Below are 19634 nucleotides of genomic sequence, written 5' to 3' on the forward strand. Positions count from 1 at the left end.
CGCCATGATCGTTACTCATATTTTGTGTTTTTCGGCCAAAAAACTAGAATTCTGCCCGATTCCCATATTTTCGTGTGCTATAGCCCACGCCTTCCGAGTGGGCCGGGTATCCCGGACTCGGATCGCCTAAACTTTTTCCAGGCCATCAAATACGACCTAAGGAACCATAGTCACCATTCCGCCATGATCGTTCCTCATTTTTTGCATTTTTCGGCCAAAAAACTAGAATTCTGCCCAATTCCCATATTTTCGTGTGTTATAGCACACGCCTTCCAAGTGGTCCCGGGACCCCCGGACCCCGATCGGATAAAAAATTTTCGGGCCATAAAATAACACCCAAGGAACCATAGTAACCACCCCGCCATGATCGTTCCTCATTTTTTGCGTTTTTCTGTCAAAAAACTAGAATTTCGCGTGATTCCCATATTTTCGTCTACTATTGTCCACGCCTTCCGAGTGGGTCGGGCCTCCAGGACTCGGATCGCCTAAATTTTTTCCAGGCCTTCAAATACGTAGAGTGGATGTGTTCAGTTTTCGATAGTCCATGCAAATCTGCCACCCCGTGACTGTACGAGTTGAGATCAACTCATTATTCTCAATTTGTACGACCGTCATTCCTCCATTTTTTGGCACACATTGGACAGGACTGACCCAGTTGCTATTAGAGATGGGGAAGATGATACCCGCATCCAGCCACTTGATCACTTCCTTCTTTACTAATTCCTTCATATTCGGGTTCAGTCGTCGTTGATGCTCCCTAGAAGGTTTGTGCCCCTCTTTTAGAAGAATCTTGTGCATGCAAAAGGCTGGGCTAATACCCTTTATGTCTTCCATGGTCCAACCAATGGCAGTCTTACATTCTTGCAATACCTGCAATAGTTACTCTACCTGCACAACTAGCAAACCAGATGATATAATAACATGCAAAGTAGAATTAGGCCCCAAAAACGCGTACCTAAGGTGGGCTGGAATCGTTTTCAAGTCCAGCTGTGGTGGCTCCTCTATTGATGGTTTTGCAGGTGGTGTTGCTCTCTCTTCTAAGCGTAGGGGCTCGAACTGAGGTTCACTTTTCTAGAATCCTTGACCTTCGAGAGCCATGACCCACTCTACCAACCCTTCACCGTCCATCTCTTCCAAATTCATCAAGCAGGCTTCTAGTCGATCCTTGACATTAAGGGTCTTATCCTCTTCTTGCAGTATCACATCCACGGCCTCCACTAGTGAGCAGTTTGCAAATTCACTGGGTCTCCTCATGGATTGTTGAACGTTGAATATTATTTCTTCATTGTTCAACCTTATTTTCAATTCTCCAATCTCACAATCAATTAATGCTCTCCCAGTGGCTAAGAATGGCCTTCCCAGAATGATGGGTATCTCTTCATCCACCTGACAGTCAAGAATAACAAAGTCTGCAGGAAATACAAATTTCCCCGCTTGCACAAACACATCATCAAGAATTTCTGTCGATCTTTTGACTGTGCGATTGGCCAGTTACAACAACATTGAGGTCGGTCAAGCTCCGCCAATGCTCAGTTTTGTATAGATTGCCAAGGGTATCAAGTTTATGCTGGCTCCCAAGTCACACAATGCTTTAGCAAAAGCATAACTCCCAATAGTGCATGGGATAGTGAAGCTACCTGGATCAGACACCTTTTGAGCCATAGATCTTGTCACTACCGCGCTGCAGGTCTGTATCAGAGTTACAGTGGACAGGTCCTGAAAGTCAAATTTCTGCGACATCAGGTCCTTTATCATTTTTGTATACCCTGGAATTTCCCTCAAAGCATCCATCAGTGGAATATTCAATTGAATATGTCGAAGCATTTCCATGAATTTTCTGTATTGATCATCTTTCTTTTGTTTTGCCAAAATTTGAGGGAATGGTGCAGGAGTCAACCTCTGTCCACTACTTGATGTCTTTTCTTTGTTGGAAGCTTCTAGCACAAGAGGTGCCACCTGTTCTGAGACTTGTTCACCGTCCTTCTCCTTACCCTTGTCAACCTGTTCTTGTTCAATTACAACCTCGGTGAGCTCTGCTGACTCATCTGCCTCTAATGTAACTAGTGTAGTTGGCGTAGTCTCTCTCGTAAATTGAGCAACTTCTTGCTCTCTGTCTAAATCTCTTCCATTCCTGAGACTCACTGCCATTAGCTGATTTTGGTTCTGTTCCTTTGGGTTAATATTTGTATCTCCAGGCAATGTTCCTTGGGGGCGATTGTTCAAGGCCATAGACAGCTGTCCTAGTTGAGTTTCAATGCTTTTGATTGCTGAATCATGTACTGCTAAATTTTCTTGCATCTTACCATTTGTTCCAATGAGTTGTTGTGGCATACCCCTGATTTCTACCATGTTGTTGTCCTATTGTTGATGAGGTGGTTGGTAGGCCAACTGTTGCTGGTCCTGCTGATTATAGCCCTACTGCCTTTGATAAGGCACAACTTGACCTTGTGGTCGTGCGCCTCCAAAATTGGGGTTGTGTTATGGCAGGTTCGGTCTGTACTCCTGGTTTGGTGTTGGTCCCCATTGTTGCCCACCTTGCCTCTGACCTCCAAAATTATTGACATAATTCATGTCTTCTCTGAAGCCCTGATTGTCATTCTCTCCACTCCACGAGCACACATATGACTGGTTTATGCAAGGAGTGCACAATCCTCCATTCATCGTATCAACAATGTGCACTTGCTTTGTACCATCTCATCAATTTTCTTTGTCAATATGCTCATCTGAGTCATGAGAGTGGCTATGTTCTCTGCATGGGAATTGTTTGGGTCAAGAGCAATAGAATTCACTATTGGTGTAAGTGTCGTACCTCTAGCCATCCATCCTGAATTTTGAGCCATCTTGTTAAGAAGAATCTTGCACTCTGTGAATGTCTTGCTAAAAAATGCACCCCCAGCTGAAGCATCTACATTGGCCTTCAAACTATCTGCTAAACCCATGTAGAATCTCTGTCCCAATATCTGATCTGGAATGCCATGATGTGGACACTTCACTAGCATACCCTTGAATCTCTTCCAGGTTTCTTGCAGGGTCTTAGTTGGTTTCTGCCCGAACTGTAATATCTCATCAATCTGCCTTACAGTCTTGTTGGGAGGATAAAACTTGTTTAAGAACTGTTTGACTAATTCTTTCCAAGTGGCAATGGAGTTTATTGGGAGCGAATTCAGCCAAGTTTGAGCCTCTCTAGTCATAGAGAATGGAAACAGTAATAGCTTGATGGCTTCAGGAGTCACATTCGGCTGTCTTTGGGCCGCACATATTGATAGGAAATTCTTCAAATGTTGTTGTGGGTCTTCAATGTATGACCCGGAGAGCAGTCCCTTATTTTGCAACAGAGACAACATGTTGTTGGTGATCTGGAATGTCTCCGCTTGTATCTGAGGTACAGCAATGGCGGTGGCTAAGTTATCAGCAGTTGGTTGTGCCCAATCATAAAGAGTAGCTTCTGACACAAGAGGTGCCACCACTCCATTGTTTGGGTCAATCCGATTATTCCGATTATTTTCGTTGACATCGTCCATGTTGTCCATTTCAATTTCGAGTGTGTGTTTTTGTTGTAACTGTTTGTTCTTCTTGTTGGCTCGATTTAATGCCCTAAATGCTTTCTCGGGGTCTGAGAGTCCTTCAAAAAGTTCACCAGTCCTCGAAGAGCTTCTAGGCATACACCTGAGTCACATGAGAATTCAAACGTGAGAATTTCAATGGAAAAATTTAAATACTATAAGAAATTGATCTAAACTAAGAATCCTAGCAATTCTTCTAAGTTGTAATAAATAACACCGTTAGATCCCCGTCAACGACGCCAAAATTTTATCACGCCCAATTATACCTTGTAAAATGGACTAAGCGATCGCTGCAAATATAACCCGATTTAAGTCCGGAGTCGAATCCCACAGAGAACTAACCTATTTACTATAACTTTAAATAATGCTAATGATAAGCTCAGACAACTTCTGGATGTAAGAGTTTTATGAATAATCAGTGGAATTTATTTATCTAAGAAAAAATGACAATAAAATTAGCAATAATCAAGACTAAAATTGAATTCAAGGGTAAAAGGATCCAGGGCTATTGATTTCCTCAATTGCCGGATTAATAGTTAACTCTTTAGCTATAATCTCGTTGTAATACTCTATGAGGATTATGAGTTCCGGGCTACCGTAATTACCTCTCGATCAATTACGATAATTTACTAGAAGCATTCTCTCGAACTACTCTAGTTAACAATTTATGCAACTCAGAATTATCCCACCAAAGCTTCGTTATTTCTAACCCCACTTATTTTAAATTCAAGTAATTAATCTCTTAACTTACCCAAAAGTGGTGTTGTTCAACAACAATCTAACCAAGTATTCTTTCTCCAGCAACACAAGGTAACTAGATACGATTAATCGAGGGCCCTTCCAATTAACCACAATACAATACGTAGTTGAACAATCATAGAACAAACACGGCTCAATTATGACAAAATAGAGTCAAGACTTCATCCAACAATTTGTTCCATCAACCCTAGATAATAGATTTAGCTACTCATACTAATGGAAAACAAATCACTAAAAATAATTCATAATCAACAAATAGAAGTATGAAGAAGAAGATGAAAACTCTTAGGAAATTATCCGTCTTCTCTCCCTCGTTCTTGCCTCTAAAATCTTCTAATACCAGCTATATATTAGGGGCCAATTTACAGTTCATGTTTTACAGTTAAAATCGTTAGACAACTAATCAATAGTCAAATAGACAACTAATCGAGCATAAATTAAGAGTAATAGAGTCAGTATACATAAAATCATAACCTAATCAATTAAAAAAATATCAGTAACGCTACATATGAAAGAAGCGGGAAGGAACTCACCGTCGATTTGCCGGAGAATGAGACTGCGGAGTGAAAGGGATGAAACGTTCAGGAGCAAGTTTGTTTTCTCTATTTAATTTGATTTTTAAAAAATCAGACTAAGATAGTAATTCATTTGTCTTTATTATATGTGGCGACTGGGCTTTTCGTTAATGACTATCCGTTGAGTTTTCATAAGTCGCCACCAAAAGTTTTCCATCAAAATTTTGTAATTTTGTAAGGAAAATGAAGTTCAAGTGAATAATAATATCTCCATTAACTAAACCCTTTCTTACCTGCCTTTGGATTCATATTTCGTTCGTACACAATCAACGAGGTCTTCCCAATATAAGTTGCCAAGTCTCCAATAGCATATTTTTCATTCGCCTTACCCTTAATAAGTCATCAAATTTAGCGCTTTTTGATCCCCAGTTGCTATATGAAACAAAGGACGAAAACATTGAGTATATGTTTCAACTTTCAAAATGTTGTTAAAAGAATTACTATAGTAAGTAAGCTTAAATTTGTTGATTGCTCTCCTTATTTGAATTTTTTTCATAATAATTTAAGAGTGATGAAAAAGAAGGTTGAATGAACTAAACCCAAAGGAACTTGAATGGTGATGAATCTAATTCATACACTAAATCATTAGTCATATTCTGTTTTAGTGATTAAGATTGATATAAAGGAAATGATTATTGAGATGCTTTTGATGATATAGAGTGTGTATATATTAACGTGATTGATGAATTAAATTTATGAAAAATTTGTTTTTTTTTACTGTATCAGTATTTCATTTTGTAATATTGTCTTAGAGTATGATATTAACTCTTAAGTTAATTTTAGAATTTCTAATTCTTGCGAGTTCATAATTTTTTATATGCTTAAATATCCTTCTTCTTCCTTCTCATTCTTTGAATTCGTGGATCAAGTTCAAGTCCTGCCTAAAAAGAATAAAGAGTTTATTTGTATACTGATAATGTAAAAAAATTATACTACAACTATTACATAACTTAAAAATTAATTAAACAATATTATGTCTAGTAAGTATGATTTTTTCTAAAAAGAAATAGAAACTGGTTTTATAACGGGGCTAGGGTTAGCCAAAAATATAGTACCAGCAATTAGTAAGATTACTTGGAAAAGTAGTAAATAATTTGTTAATTAATTAAGGAAAAAGAGAAAAGAAACAAATTGTTGAAACTTTACAACTTTAGATTGTCGGCCCTAAAAACGGTGTAACTCAAGAAACACGTAATTATACTCCAATGTAGATATAGGGAAAAGGAAAACTAACTCGTACTCCTCTTATATAAGTAAAGCAACATCCAAACGTTACCAAAACATAAACAAAAACCAGGTTATCGACTTACTATTGAGAGCGAGAGAAAAATTGATTCAATGGCGGCGTTTAGCGATCCAATAATGTGGACGAGAGGCAAAACCATAGGAAGAGGCAGTTTTGGTATCGTCACTTTAGCAACGACGACAACAAACTCCTCTGTTGATATTCCGTCAACAATTGCAGTAAAATCTGCCTTGTTTTCGCGTTCAAAGTCGTTACAGAAAGAGAGAATTACTACACGAGTTTCAAAATTGTGATCATGTTATTCGATGTTACTGAAGAAGATGGGAAGATATTGTACAACATGTTGCTTGAATACGCGTCTGGTGGAAGTTTAGCTGATCGGATTGGTCAAAATTCAGGGCAAGGGTTGCGAGATTTTGAGGTAAAACAGTACGTGAAATCGCTTCTCTTAGGGCTTAGTCATATTCACAGAAGAGGTTCCGTTCACCTTGACATTAAACCAGATAACATTCTTCTTGTTGGTACTGAAAAAGTTGCCAAGATTGCTTAGTTCGGGTTCGCGAAGAAGGTTGGATTAAAGAGTCAGAAAAGAAAGAGCGGACTCAAGGGAACACCTATGTACATGGTGCCAGAATCAGTGTTGGATAACGAGTACGGACCTGAAGCAGATATTTGGGCTTTCGGGTGCACTGTTTTTGAGTTGGTTACAGGGAAGACAGTGTGGGATTGCAGTGAAGTTGATGACATTGTTTATTTGTTGTGCAAAATTGGAATGGGATCACCGGATTTGCAGAATGCAAGATTGTCGAAAGAGACTGAAGATTTCTGAAAAAGTGTCTTGTTAAGGAGCCGAGATTGCGATAGACTGCTGATATGCTATTGAAGCATCCGTTTCTTTCATCTGATGATAATGCTGTTGTTGGTGAGCAGACAAGGAAAAAGGAACTCAACCTGCTTTTGTTTATAGAAATTGCAAGAGAAAGTGATCAATTGATTGATGATTTTTGCAATAGTACAGAGATGGACAAGTTGATACCAATGAAGGTGTTGAATTGCAGATCCAACAAAAGAAGAAAGCTACTAGAAGGATGCTGATTATCATTTTTGATTGGAATTTTACAGATGTAAAGAATTATACTAATGGAATTTTGCATGTAATTTTTGCTAACAGTGAATACATTCTCTTTTCAAACATATCTTGCAGATTTATATATATGTTGTATTCTTCTTTCTTAGATCATGATACAATCAATTTGTTCAATAGAAAGAGAGGTTCTTTTGCTAATTAACAGTGACTAGATTCTGTTTTTAATGTATGCAGAGTTATGTTATATTCTTTTATTTCATGGAACCATACATACTAAGTCAGAGCATTTGCAAACGAATAAAACGGAAGTGTCTCTGGTTCCTTTGTTAACAAAGCTGTTCTTCGAGTGCTGCACCACTTTAAAAAATGAGAAAAGAGTCATATATTAGAGTAAGAACAGATAACATAACAAGCCTCCTTTTTAGGTAAAATTAAACACAATGTTTGCTAAAGGGCGGGCATGCTCCACTGAAAGGAGAGGAAAGCTTCTTCATTTTCGGCACGGGCGCGGACTCCGTGATCTCTGGGTCGCCGAGGTTCCTTTTCTTCCTCCGCCTCTTAAAATCTGCTCTCTCTATGATTTGATCCCTCGCGTATCGGCCCAATTCTTTCTTCTAGCAGACAAAAGATTAGGTTTTAATGCTCTATTTTACATTTTAATACGGACCTACCAGAATTATCAAAATACTGATCCGGGTCCGTTTGCTCAAAATGTTGATCAAAGTCAACTCAGTTGAGTTTTAATGCTCTATTTTACATTTTAATCCATTTTTCACATGAAAACTTTCCGAAATTTTTTTTGGACTGCGCACGTAAGTCGATGAATGAAAAATGGTGCTTTTCGAGATCTTAGAACACATAATTACTTATTAAATATATCTTGCAGATTTATATATATGTTGTATTCTTCTTTGTTAGATCATGATATATAGAATCAATCTGTTAACTAGAAAGAGAGGCTCTTTAAACAATGACTAGCTACATTCTGTTTTAATGTATGCAGAGTTATGTTATATTCTTTTATTTCTTGGAATCATATATATATATATATATATTAGAGTAAGAACAGATAACATAACAAGCCTCCTTTGTATATATGTAAAATTAAACACAATGTTTGCTTAAGGGCGGGCATGCTCGACTAAAAGAAGAGGAAAGCTTCTTCACTTTCGGCACAGGCGCGGACTCCGCGATCTCTGAGCCGCCGAAATTCCTTTTCTTCCGCCTTTTAAGATCCGTTATCTCTATGATTTGATCCTTCACGTATTGGTCCAGTTCTTTCTTCAAGCAGAAAAAAGATCAGGTTTTGCTAATTAAATTTAGAATTTGGTTCTTAAAAAAGTTATTATAACTAAGGAAGCAAAAGGAGGCGTAATTACTAAATAGACAAAAGATTTATAAAAGCAACGATCATTCTCTGATGGAGGCTAGATGGTAACATATTTGCCATCTGCATTAGCACAATGGCTTAAACCTAGATATAGTGGCTTTTCCTCTAGCAATAGGATCCTGAAGCCAAAGTTTATCTAGCACTTTCTACACCAAAATTTTATCCCATCACACGAGTTAATAGTTATTACAAACTACAGCTGCTGCCAAAGTTAGCCATCGTGGTAGAATTGTATAGTGACCACAACCAATCTATATGATTTATTGTATTGTGTATTGTGAGTGACAACATAGATTAGAAAAGAAAAAAAAGTATCATGATATTAAGCAAAATACATAAAGAGACACTCAAAGTTGGATGGCTTATAAGGGAGTTTCTACCTTCTAAAAATGGAGTTTTCACTGCAGCTATTGACCTAGTTGGATGGCTTATAAGGGAGTTTCTACCTTCTAAAAATGGGGTTTTCACTTCAGCTATTGACCTTGCTTAGGGTAGAGTTTATACCTTCTATGTTTGATGAGATTATATAGACCGAACAACTTTGTATTCACGGTATTCACTCGACAAAGTTTTCCTATTGATTAATTTGGAATATATGTATAGTTTAAAATGACCCAACCTTAAGTTAGGTTAATTTGAGCTTTGCCTAGATTGACAATCCAATCCGTCCAAGTTTTGATAGATTACACTTATGGCTCAACGATTGCAAACTAGGGTTAATGCCCGATCATATTCATGGAAACATTGGTGACGATTCAATTAGCTGCTTGTCTAATTTGATCGGATATTAGAATCGAAAACAATAATGCCTCTTTTATTCTCTTATCTTCTATTTTCATGGCTGCCATAAAAATCATAATACTGTTTAATTTTATGGGTTATTGAATGGTGTATTTGGTGTTGTTCTTGTTGGGGTGATAGCGTGAGGGTGGTGATGAGTTTGTGATGATGGCGGAAGAGTGCTGGTGACTATGACTTGATTGGAGAAGAAGAAAGTGGGCCCCACATGATAAAAATAAAGCAAAAATATAATTTTACGAGTTTTCACGCATCCAAAGTTGTGTGAAAATCACTCATTTTGCCATGTCAGCTCGGGGTGTCCACGAAACACACTTGTGCCAAGTTGAAATATATCTGCTTGATCATTGAGTTAGTTGGAGTGTGAGGTAGACATTTGAAGCCAATTTTAAGTGTCTCTTTATATATTTTGCCGGAAAAATAGAAAGTCAGGGTTATCATTATATTTAGGATAAAATAAGCATTTTTAAAATTTGATTAAAGGGAGAAAATGTTTGTTTATCACCAAAGTTATAGATTACAAAAACGACATATTTTTTGTTTATAATTTCTTTTGACAAGGTAGAATACCTTTATCACCAAACAACTTCCACGCATATTCTCATGAGAGCTAGAACAAAGAATACTTATAATGGATTATTTACTTCATCTTGTCAATCTTCCAATTTTGGGAAAAATTGACTTCGTCTTCTTTCTTGTGTCTTTTTTGAAATTTAACTCAAATATTGCCCAAATCTACTCCAAATCACTTCAAATTTAAATTTTGAACTCCTTTTGACATTTTCAATCAATTGGAACAACACCCAATCCGAACAACTAACAAATTTAAAAAATCATATTTTCTAAAGCAAAGGTTTGAATGGCCTTTAATGATGGACTTCTACTCTTCAATTTTCTTACATTGCAACTAGGTGACACAACGTGGGAAGCAGAAAATACATGGTCCCTTGAAGCATATGCAGAAGATGTGAGAAGAAGAGAGAGAGTGAAAGCAATGATTGTGAGAACACAGATTTAACTCCATTGCTTCTAAGTAAGAACACAGATTTTGAATTTGCTAGTGCTTTCAAAATATGTACAATATGGGCTAGGTCGGGTAAAACTTAAAAACATGGGCCATTTTTTGTTATGGTGTGAAGTCACGTGTATTTTCTTGTAATTCTTTCTCCAATTTATGCTTGAGACTTGACCCAATTTGTTTTATTTTTGCATAATTAACTAAATGAGAGAAAAATTCATATGGTACATTAAACCATGTCTTTCAACAGTGAAAAATAGGCTTAACGTATAAAGGTCTGTCCGGAAAATAGTATTTCTCAACTATCAATCGACATGACAATGATGTATATTTGATAAAGCTTTTGGCGCTACAGAAATCGGACAGAAAAAATAGAACTTTCACTAGATTCAACGTAAGTCCCTTCTGAATAGAAAAAAAATATATAATTCATGTCCTTTTATCCTTTGTTTGGGACTTACTAGCAAACAAAGGTATACCCAGCATTTTTCTTTTGCACGTACTAGCTTACACTTCTCAAATTAAAGTACAATATATATTTGCGAATCACTTAATTTATGATATGAATGTCCAATCATCTCATGTGCAACCTCTTGCCCAAGCAATCACCTAATTTGGAGTATGAGACGTAAGAATAAACCATAATGAAAAGAATAGACGCAAGTGCTCAACAATAATACAGGCCATAAGTTTGTATATGCCACAATTGCGATTTATAAATCGCATTTGTCAAATGCATTCTCCAGTTACGAGGTATAAGTTGCATTTGTCAATTGCATCAATCGATTCCAATTATAGGTCACAGTTGGTAATTGCATTTATAAGTCTCCGAACCGCGATATATAGATGTATAGGTATCATGATTATTCATGAGTTGCATTACTTATTCGCGATTTTAATTTTTTGATGTGGCTTTGGGATTAAGACCTGGGGCCGACCCACGTGGGGCTAAGCGGGTTCAATCGACCCTGCTTCTAAAAAAATAATACTATATATATATGTATAAAATGTGACTAAAGCAGCGTAAATATTATATAAAAATTATAATTGAACCCACTTGACAGAAGCTTTTGCTCTTGCAAAAGTGGTCAGAAAAGAAGAAATAAACCATAATGATAGCAGCATAGCCTAATATAACTGTCTTTGCAATCAAATAAAATTATTTTCCTCGTTTATATTTTATAGTTTTCTTTATTTTACTTTATAGTATATTGCACGTGGCATTCAAATAACTGGCTTGATCCCGTTAGGAGATTAGTTTGGGGGTACTGAGGCAGCCTGTTAGAAAATAAAGATGATAAGGTCCAGCTCCTTGTATTAAACAAAAACAATTGTGTGTTAGTTCTCTTTATGATTGAACAATCTGTACAAAGAAGCTTTTTTCCAAGTAAATTTGGCTAGCAATTGTAGTACATTCTTTCCAATGTATTGTAGAGTCATGTTCTATTTATTTTCTTGGATCATGTCAGAATCAATTAGTTCACTAAGAAATCTCAAACAAGTTTTCATATGCTTGGCAATAATGCATTCTGTAAAATTGTCAAAAAGAATGTCATATTTTCCTTCTATCCAATAAATTTGTATTCGAAAAAAATAATAAAACGGGAGCTTTGGAACAAAGGTAAAGTTGTATCCGTGTGACCTATAGGTCATTGGTTCGAGCCATGAAAATAACCACTAATGTGTCTATTAGGGTAGGTTGTCTACATCATATCCCTTGGGTTGCGGCTTTTTCCCGGACCCTGCGTGAACATGGAATACCTTATGCACCAGACTGCCTTTTTTTTTTTGAAAAAAATAATAGATTTGCATTAATCAGCTTCTTCTTCTTCTTCTTCTTCTTACTAAATTCTTAGGTTTATGAATGTCCAATGTATGTCCTGACAGTTGGTTGGTTAATACCTTCCTAAGTCGCTAGGATTATAAGTTGCAATTCTCAATTGCGACCTATAAGTCTCATTGGGAGATTGCGACGTATAAGTTTCAATTGGAAATTGCGTTTATAGTACCCGAATTGCGATATATCGTGATTATTAATGAGTGGCATTTTTTGATTGCGCTTTATGAGTCACATTACCTAATCGCTATTTTAATTTTTGGTATCGCACTACTTCCAGCTAAATGCGCTTTGGGATTAAGATTTGCTCAATGTTTAACGGTAGCAATTGAAACTTAACTGTTATCCTTTATCCTGTTTAGGAGCTCAAGTTTTATCGCTCGCTTACATTGATATTATTTACCCTTAAAAATGGATAACAATTGAATTTATATGAGGTTTTAATAATATGTGGATTAATTCAATTTAAGTGATTAATGACGTTAGATTAAGCAAATGAAAGACGTAATAAATGATCAAACCAATGATAAGAGTGATCCGAGCTCTGTTAATGGCCTAACGAGGAACCTGCCTTCGGTTCTGAGCTTGCACTTATGAGGAACTTATGAACAAAAATAAGAACTTTGAATAATTTTTAGAAACATAGAAAATAGGAGTAAATTGCCTTGGTATGCATGTTACAATGTATTATATGAATAATAAGCTTTTCCCTTTATATAGTAGGTGAGTTTTACCCTAAGTACAATTCTAAGAAAAGTAAAAATCTTCCGTTTCGCTAATCACTGATTTTTTGCCGTTACGGGCCGAGGTACACTCCGTGATATCCAGTTAGTCACGGACATCACGGACCTTTATTAGTCGTGTGCAGCTGTTTGATATTTCTCTCCAAAGTCTTGAGGCTCGAACCGGACTCGGAGAACGTGGTCCCGATGCTCCCGAGGGCAAGTGTTTTGCTCGAGCTCCGATATGAGGTGCTCCTCGCTCTGACTCCGATTTCTTACGGTCACGTTCCTGCTCCGTTTGCCTCACTGGGAAACCGGGGTGCTCATTGGACTCGATTTTATCCGTATACAGATAGTCCTCTTGTTTCTTAGAGAGTAGGCTTGCCGAAACGATGGGAAACGACATATGACTCCGGTTCCTTCCTTTGTACGTTACGACGAGGGAGCCGAACCGTCCCATCAGTCGCATCGTTCTAATTTCGGACACGTGTCACTCATCGGCAGGTTGCCCCGAATGCGCAGCGTCAGTTGTTTCCCTATAAAAGCTTCCTTCCTTTGTTCTTTTTCTAATTTTTGACTAAATTACTACCTTCGAGCTTTCCAGTCATCATCAAACCTTCTTCAAACCTTCATATCTTCATCCTTGTTCTTCAATTTCTATAGTAATCTCCAGATGTTTTCCCAAATTTTCTTCAAATCTTCATATTGTGTTCTTCATCTTCAAAACCCATTTTCCAAAATTTTGCATTCTTTATTCAAATTTTCAAACACTCCCCCAGATGACAATGGCCAAACCATCAAAAACCGTTCCTCAAAAAGTTGCCTTTTCATCTTCTCAACCGCCTGTTGGTCCTGAAGCGGTTGCCCCTGAAGTGATCGCCCTCGATACGGCTTCCCTTGTTGTGGTTGCTAACGAACCGGCTGCCGAGCCTCCTTTGAAAGCGTTCATTCCCGGGGGCTGCTCAATTGCATATGACTTTAAAGTCGAGAAGCCTTCATGCAAACAGGACTAGAGTGAAGGAGTCTCGAGGTACATATGTTCTGTGACTGAAGATATTCTTCTCATAGTTCGTAAGGACTGCAATTGGGAAGGCAAGAACGTAGTAGTCTTTGGGCCCGAGGAAGCCGTTACTACCCACGTGGAGGGGTACTTAAGTGTTTATACTTATCCCTTCACACTGGGCCTGATGGACCCGATCATTCTAGACTTTTGCAAGAGGTATGATGTGTGCCTCTGGCAAATCCATCCATCGTTGTAGGGGATCGTGATCCTCCTCCGCTACTTTTTAAACAAGACCGAGTTTCGTCGGTTCACTATCGACCACCTGCTCCGATTAACAATTAAACTTATTTAGTGGTTTTAAGGATACGTGATTTAATCCAATACCAATTGACAAACAAGGAATTGAATAGATAATCTGAATAGTAAAATAAATTAAACCAGTGTTCTAGCAACGCTTTCGACCTCGATTCGAGATGGTCTCGAGGTTGGGTAAGAAGAACAGTAAAGAATCGAGGATAAACAATGATAAACAGTAATGGATAGTAAGTAAAATAGAGAGCAGCGTTTTTATATATCTTTATCAGTGAATCAATGCCCCTTACAAATAAATGTGGTCCCTCTTTATATAGTAGAGGAATCCTAAATAAGATACAAATATAATAACAAAAACAAATCCCATGATTGACGTCAATAACCGCTTGATTTGCTCTATTCCGGGATTTCTTCCGAGATCTTCGGTCGGTTGCTAATATCTCGCCATCCCGTTATTATGCCTTATTCGAAGTCGATTTTGCTCGGTCTCAATCTTCAGCGAGCACTTCGATCTTCGTGCTCCGTACTTTGCCATTGAGCTCGAGCCTGGTTTATTGCGAGCTTACCCTCGGGGCAGCTCCTCGTGCCTAAGATATCTCACATGCCCGATTTCGACCGTATACAACATCTAATGTTGAAAATTTTACTATATTTTTTAATTGTTAAATCGTACTTTGTACAAGAAAAAAAGTCATTTTTATATTTAATTAGTGATAGTAAATGTCGATAAAAAGCTTGTTTAAAATATTGACATAACAATAACGACAGGATAGTGTAAAAAAACGATAACAAAAATAATAATTTTGATTTTGATCTTAAATCACAATAAAGTGCAATTTAGTTACATTTAGAACTAAAAATGAAAAATTTACCGCATTTGTAACTTAAATGTGATAGATGGATATTAAGGAAATTTTAAGACTATTACTGAAAAATAAATTAGGAACTCTTAATAAAGGCCTCACTCTAATTCGTTTCTTTCAAAACCCTAACCGCCTCTCACCTTTCCTCAACCCTTTCTCACGATTGATTTGGGATTCCTTGGAAACATCCAAATTTCCATTTGCAAAAGCCAAGAAAATATGAAATTGGGGAAGGACATCGACAAGGTATTCTGAATTTTAAGATTATTATCAACTTGTTAGCTATCTTTTTTCTCAAGAGGGGGGTATTATTTATCTTTTTGTTTGTTTATATTTTAACGAGTTACATGTTCAACAAGTTTGGATTTATAGATCAGTGACCTAGGTTGTGGTACTGGATACACAACTTGGGTAACGATCTGTTTCAAGGAAGGCTTCTATCTAGCCGATCAATAAAGAACCCCTTTCGATGTTGTTCCAGTGTTATGACGGAAAGTCGGTTATTATGAAAGATTTGATTTTGAGTAATATTCTCCAACACGGCACGAGCAAGATAAAAAATGCTTGAAACTAAGTTTAGAGATAGATCTTGTCCCCTATTGCTGATTATTATTATCCTAGACTATAGACGATCTTAACTTATTTTAGAGATGTATAAAAAAATTTACATTTGTTTTAGAACAATTATGTATTATTACGTTGCTTACAATATTTTGATAATTAGAGTTTGTAGTTCTTTACAAAAAGAGTATGCAGAAGTGGCTATTTGTTTCATTTTTGTGGTGTATGGTGTTCTGAAATATCAAATGATTATTTCATCATGAAGAATTTTTAAATTCATTATATTATTTTAATATAAAAACCAAAAACAGCAAAACTATTGACGAGACATATTTTCCGACATTTCTATTTTATGTCGCAAGCAAGATGAGTCGAGAGTACATCTCATTGACATTTGACAACATGTCGTAAAATAAATGTCACTAATTATTTTATGACACTAATTTAAATGTCGAAAAATTCCCGACATTTATTTAAATGTAAAATAAATGTCAGTTAAGCATTTTGTGACATTTATGTGATCTATGGAGACATTTTTAAAATGTCGTCATATCCTTATTTTCTTGTAGTGAACCAACAACGTTCGCTCTGATACCATGTGAGATTTGCAAATGAAAACAGAGAAATTGAAGGATTTCAGTTAGACGAACCCTAGAATGTTCGAGAGAGAGAGAAATATCTGGGGAAAAAAATATGAGCTTCATTCATTATTAAAAAGGTGTCTGTACAAGTGTAATACCCGGTCCTTATACAAAAAGAATACAACCAAATAAACAGTGGGCCTTTATATACTGGGATTGCTACTATGTTGGGACTTCAGCACGTCTATCAGTTGGGCCATCTGTGTTATCTATGCTAACACCCCCTCAAGCTTTGGGGTGAGAGAACTCCCGGCAAGATTGTGTGGAACACCAGACAAGGATTTAGTGAAAATATCGGCCAGTTGAGATGTAGAGGAGATGAAATGAAGAAAAATCAAACCATCTCAAGCTTCTTCCGCACAAAATGGCAATCAAATTCAGGGAAAGGGTTGCGTAATTTTGAGGTAAAGCAGTACGTGAAATCGATTCTCTTGGGGCTTAGTGATATTCACGGGAGAGGTTTCGTTTACCTTGATATTAAACCGGATAACATTCGCGAAGTTGCCAAAATTGATGATTTTGGGTTCACGAAGAAGGGTGGAGTGAGGAGTCAGAAAATAAAGAGCGGACTCAAAGGAACACCTATGTACATGGAACCATAATCAGTTCTTCGTAACGAGTACGGACCTAAAGCCGATATTTGGGCTTTTGGGTGCACTAGCTTTGAGATGGTTACAGGGAGGACAATGTCGGATTAGAGTGAAGCTGACGACGTTGTTTATCTATTGTGCAAAATTGGAATGGGATCACCGGATTTGAAGAACAAAGGTTTGTCGAAAGAAGCTGAAGATTTTTTGAAAAAGTGTCTTGTTAAGGAGCCGAGATCGCTATGGACTGCTAATATGCTATTGAAGCATCCTTTCCTTTCATCTGACCAGACAAGAAAAAAGGAATTCAACCCACTTTTGTTTATAGAAATTGCTAGAGGAAGTGATCGATTGATTGATGATTTTCGCAATAGTACGGAGATGGATCAGCTAAAACCAATGAAGTTGTTGAATTGCAGATCCAACAAAAGAAGAAAGTTACTGGAAGGATGCTGATTATCAATTTTGATTGGAATTATACAAATGTAAAGAACTACGTTTTGGCTTGATCCCCTTAGAAAGTTCACGTGTAAATTGAACAATTAGCACATATGGAGTTTACACGAGTTACCTCTTGAAGTGTGAACTAAGTACGTCTTTTACGTTAGCCTCCAATTCCAGAACAACTTAATCAAAATGCCATGACCAACACGATCACAATCTCCTAACGTCTCGTAGTCTTCTACTGTATTACTCAAATAATATCCGGAAAGAATAAATTTAGTATGAGCGAAATTTGAGAAAAAAAAAGCACCAAAAATTCGGCCATCCTTGCGGCAGAAAAACCCATGTATATATACATGCACAAGGTCAAAACAGTAGGGACCATAGAATTTAATTAACAAGGCTCCCTATTATGGAATTAATTTCGAAAATTTGAAATTAACTTCAACCGTAGTAAATTGCGAATTATTTCACTAAAAATTCGTAATTGTACTCCTTAGTTTAATTTCAAAATTCTTTCATAAAATCTCATTTAACTCCTCGTAATAAGATTTAGATATTAATCAATCAATTTAAATTACTGATAATTTAATTTATATATCGATTACTACCTTTAGACATTTGCTTAGCCTATTTTATGCCCTGGATACAAAATTCACTGGGCGAGTTTATCCATAAAAACTTATAAGCTTTCAAAAAGGTATATTATCAATCTCAAAGTCGAGATATGGATTCTATCAACTAATTATTATTTTGTCAATGTAAGTATATTACTAGTAAAAATAGTATGGGTTAGCCAGTTTTTGGACTGGTCATTCAAAAATAGTCAGCGTTTGCAAAGTCATTGAAAATTAGTCAGTATTTTGCTGTAACACGGAAAGTTCCAGCATAATATACTGGAGATCGATGTACCTGTGTATGAACTTCCATCATTTTATGCTGGAACTCCAACACGCGGAAAGTTCCAGTATAATATACTAGAGATTGGAGCAACTGTGTATGAACTTCAGCATATTATGCTGGATCGGTATATTATACTGGAACTCCGGTATATTATGCTGGAAGTCCAGTATATTATACTGGAACTCCAGTATAAATATATTAGAATTCGGGTATATTTTTCCGGATTTTGAACAGAGTTTCACTGTATTATCTTTACATGAAAAGTGGCTAAATTTCGATTACTTTTGAAATTGTAGCTATTTTTGAATGACCACTTGTAAATCTGGCTATTTTTGAATTTCTCCCTATATTACTATTGTCCAATTTACCAGGCTTGTTAAAGAATCTTGCTTTTAATAAATCAAAACAATAAATAACATGCACAACTAATAATAATTATATCAAGATTTAGAGTATAAGTACAAGAAGTTAGAATTAAATCATTCTCATAATCAAGATAAATTATATTTAATCTTGTGTTACAACGCCATTCCGACGGTTTGTGCAACTTTGTCAATAAATTGTGACCATAAACTTTATGACTTATAAGAACCGATGATTTAATCTTTCGTGTATAAGCTCAATTATATACACTAAATCATCTACTATATATGCAAAGCACACACAACAAATACATGATCTATTTAAAATAAAATTTTATTGAATTGAACAAATAAATAAAAAATTATTTCATAAAAAATACTATAACAAAATGCATAGTTTATAGTATACCCTAGCAATATTTTTTGTTTATAGTGTCTTTTTTCTTTTTGGCAAGGTAGAATATTCCTAGGAGAGCTAGAACAAAGAATACTAATTTCACGAATTATTTACTTGGACTTGTCAATCTTCCGTTTCGTGCTTGAGACTTGACCAAATTTATTTTCTTTTTGCATAGCTAAAGCATAAATGAGAAAGAAAATTCAATTGCTACATTGAACCATGTCCTTCATCGGCGAAAAATAGCCTTAAAGTATGAGTGTTCTGGAAAGATTCCTTATACGTGAACTTCTCATCAAATTTATACCTATTAATTAACAGCTATTAGTAAGATTACTTGGAAAAATGGTAATCATTTGTTACAAATTACTACAATATAGGAAAAAGAGAAAAGAAACAAATTTTGGAAACTTTACAACTTAGTTTCTTGGCCCTAAAATAAAAACCTAGCTTGTAACTCAAGAAACACGTAATCATATGTTAATAGGGAAAAGGAAAACTAGGTAACTCCTACTTATATATAAGTAAGTACAGCAATAACAGAAAGTTACCAAAACAAAACAAAA

The 19634-nt window shown here is 36.3% G+C and overlaps 1 pseudogene; it reads left to right on the forward strand.

Moving 5' to 3' along the window:
• The first annotated feature begins 6249 nt into the window (after nt 1–6249).
• On the forward strand, nt 6250–7238 carry LOC107829359 (mitogen-activated protein kinase kinase kinase 20-like; annotated as a pseudogene).
• The last annotated feature ends 12396 nt before the right edge of the window (nt 7239–19634 follow it).

Source organism: Nicotiana tabacum, chromosome 4 (genome assembly GCF_000715075.1).
Source record: "Nicotiana tabacum cultivar K326 chromosome 4, ASM71507v2, whole genome shotgun sequence".
Taxonomy (NCBI): domain Eukaryota; kingdom Viridiplantae; phylum Streptophyta; class Magnoliopsida; order Solanales; family Solanaceae; genus Nicotiana; species Nicotiana tabacum.